The sequence below is a fragment of the Sminthopsis crassicaudata genome, chromosome 3 (assembly GCF_048593235.1).
Source record: "Sminthopsis crassicaudata isolate SCR6 chromosome 3, ASM4859323v1, whole genome shotgun sequence".
Taxonomy (NCBI): Eukaryota; Metazoa; Chordata; class Mammalia; order Dasyuromorphia; family Dasyuridae; genus Sminthopsis; species Sminthopsis crassicaudata.
The window spans coordinates 605,203,562-605,206,541 of NC_133619.1; positions in this window are offsets into that span (position 1 = coordinate 605,203,562).

Consider the following 2,980-nt stretch of genomic DNA (forward strand, 5'->3'; position numbering starts at 1 on the left):
GAATATTATGTGAAATATTTTTTCCTGGTGTTCTTAAACTTCCAGTGAATCATTTCCCCCATACCTTTTCATTCTTCTGAGTTCACCCAAACATAACAGAATCCTACTCAGGCCCTCTTTAATTGTACTCAAGTCCCCTGGCAATCAAGTTTGTAGACATTACAAGTATTAAAATTACGTATAAAAATGCAAAAAATTTAACCTTGTTAGTCTTCAGCTTCTAGTAGTCAGAAGTCAGAAGTAGTCTGTAGTCAGAAACTTCAAATGAGGCCTTGTAACTGAATGTGGGGGGCTGTGAAATTAACAGTAAATGATTTGTATACCTATTTTATATACTTATATATCTGGGGCACAAAGATTTCTCTGAAAAGGTCACGTGTGGAAAAAATTTAAGAATCTCTAGTTTAGTCCCTTATTTCTTGCTTATTTTACCCAGAGAAGCAAAAACATTTGTTTTGTGTTAAGGGACAGGTCAATTCTCTGAGATCCTCCACAGCTGTGGATCATAGCATCTGAAGGAGTTGCAGGGCAGCCTTTGCTGACACAGGTGTTGCGGACTGGGAATGAGATAAATTGGAGGCAGGGGAATTGGAGAGAGATCAGAAAACACCAACTGCCTCTGGGTCTTTTTTCATCCTCTCACAAGAGATCATCCATTCTGGGTTAGATCTCCAGCAGCCCACTCTCAGGTGGCTCCTGGTAGCCCAACACTTTTGTAAGAAATTGTTCTCTTCATCTCCATCAGGAATGCTTGGAAAACTTCAACTTAAGTCCTTTTTTAACCCTATGGGATTATACTGTTTTGCTGGGTAAATTATCCTTATGACTAGATACTTTATTTTTTGGAATATATCCAAGTCTCTCTGCTTCTTTATGCTGATTACTAAATCTGGTGTGATTGTTAAATTCTTTCTGAATGCTTTTAGTATTTTAAGTTGACCCGGGACCTCTATATTTTGGCTCTACTATTCTGGTTTCACTTTAGGGGTTTCTTTTGGGAGGTAACTATTTCAAATTTTACTTTGCTCTCTGATTCTAGACATTTTTGATGATTTCTTGTAATATGAAACTTTTCCTATTTCCAGACTTCTTTGCTTTTTGTTTCATAGAATCATTGGTATCCTTTTGGCCAATTCTAGTTTTCTTTAAAAAATTTTTTAAATATAAAGTAGAAAAATACAACAAAGCAGAACTTTTGTCATGTGCTTAGCAGAATGTCGGGGCGAATTAAAAATAACAATTTTTCACCAACTAATTTCAAAGTAGTTTTCTTCGGTAACATCTTGTACCTCTTTTTCCAAGTTTTCATATTTTTTTCTTAGCTCTTTTTTCTCTACTGCTCATTTGATTTTAAAAATGTCCTTTTTCATCTCTTGCTTGAACTCATCTAGGGATTATTAAATAAGCTTTTTTTTTTTGAGGCTTTGCTTGAAATTTCTAGTCATTCTTTTCTTATATCTTGAACTTCCCTATCACCATAGTATCTCATTATGGTGGTATTCTTTTATTCATTTTTTCAACTTCCTGAGTTGGACTTCCTGACTTGGTATCTGCACACTTCTAAGGATTTCACAGCTCAGACTCCCAGTGCCTCCAAAGCAGTGTATTCTGGACTGCTGGGGTGAGGTCTGTCCTCTGCTCTCATGGTCTGATTTTTGAAAGTTCCTGACCCAGGTATGAATCTTATTCCACAAGGAAACTTTTTAGAACTTCCAGTTCCCCTTTGATCTGAACTACTTGTCTGATTATTCCACTGCATATTTATATACTGGGATAAAGGCTAGAGATGAGTACATGTGCTTTTCCTGACATCAGAACAAAAGTTACATTTCTGGAACTCATTCTTTGCTTAGTACACAGCCCAGAGTTTATGGCTCACTTCATGCTCTGGGTTTGTGTCTCAGAATTGGGTAGTGGAGGATACAGCTGCCAAATACTACTTGTTCCATGAACTTTCTGTCATGGTGCTTCTTGCTAAGGTGCTCGGTTTCTTTCCTTGCCTCTGGAAAACTTTGTGTTGTGTGTCCAGTAGGCTAGAATTATTCCTAGTGTCTTCAGAGAAATTTTTCTCTTCCTAATTTGCCCTGTGTGGGACCCTGAACCCAAATTAAAATCGGAAACTTTCAGTAAGAAAAAGCAAAAAGGGATTTTTTTTACATTTTTGGGATAAAAGGGCAACTCCTAACCAACAAGATGTAAGTTAAAGGAGTGCAAAGCACATGCAAAACACAAGATTAAATAAAACAGAAGCACTTCTTTCCCCCACCCTTAACATTTTTTCCTATTGTCTGAGAGATCTAGGCTTATACTCTAAACATGGAAGCCTATCACAGAAAAAAAAAAAATTGCCTTTAACAGATGTACTTAAATGCTAATTAAAGAAGTGGTGGAAAACTGGAGGGGAATGTTCATTCAAGACAATGGAACACCCGAAGCACTTTAGTCTCAAGTCATAAGGATGTGGCTTCAACCTATGCTAGGAGTTTTCAATTAGTTTATCCCACTATGGCCTAGAAAAATGATTTTCTTAATTTTTCCAAGCAGAATTTGGTACATTTTCTGGATAGTTGGAAGCTATGCGACTGCTTGTTACTTCATTTGTTTTGGACTCTGGCCTTCAGTTTAGAAATGAATGCTCATTAAATGAATGTCATAGAGACACAAGGGGAATCTACTCGGTATGCTTTCTTGAATGGTATTGGGATGAAGTGGGGATGATTAGGAACTTTGCTAGATTTTTTAAAAGTTAAAAATATATATTTATACCATATTTTTATAATTTATAAGTACTCAGAAAACATGGGAAACACATAATTCTTGCCATCAAAGAATTTTCAATGCAAATGAATAAAATTCTGCCAAGAGGGAGGTGAACATTCAAAGGCATCAATTCTGGCCATGGAAACTGCAGTGTTTTTTTTTTTTTTTTTCTATTCAATATAAGTTCCTCACCAGATAAAAAAAGGAGAAAGTCTCCAAC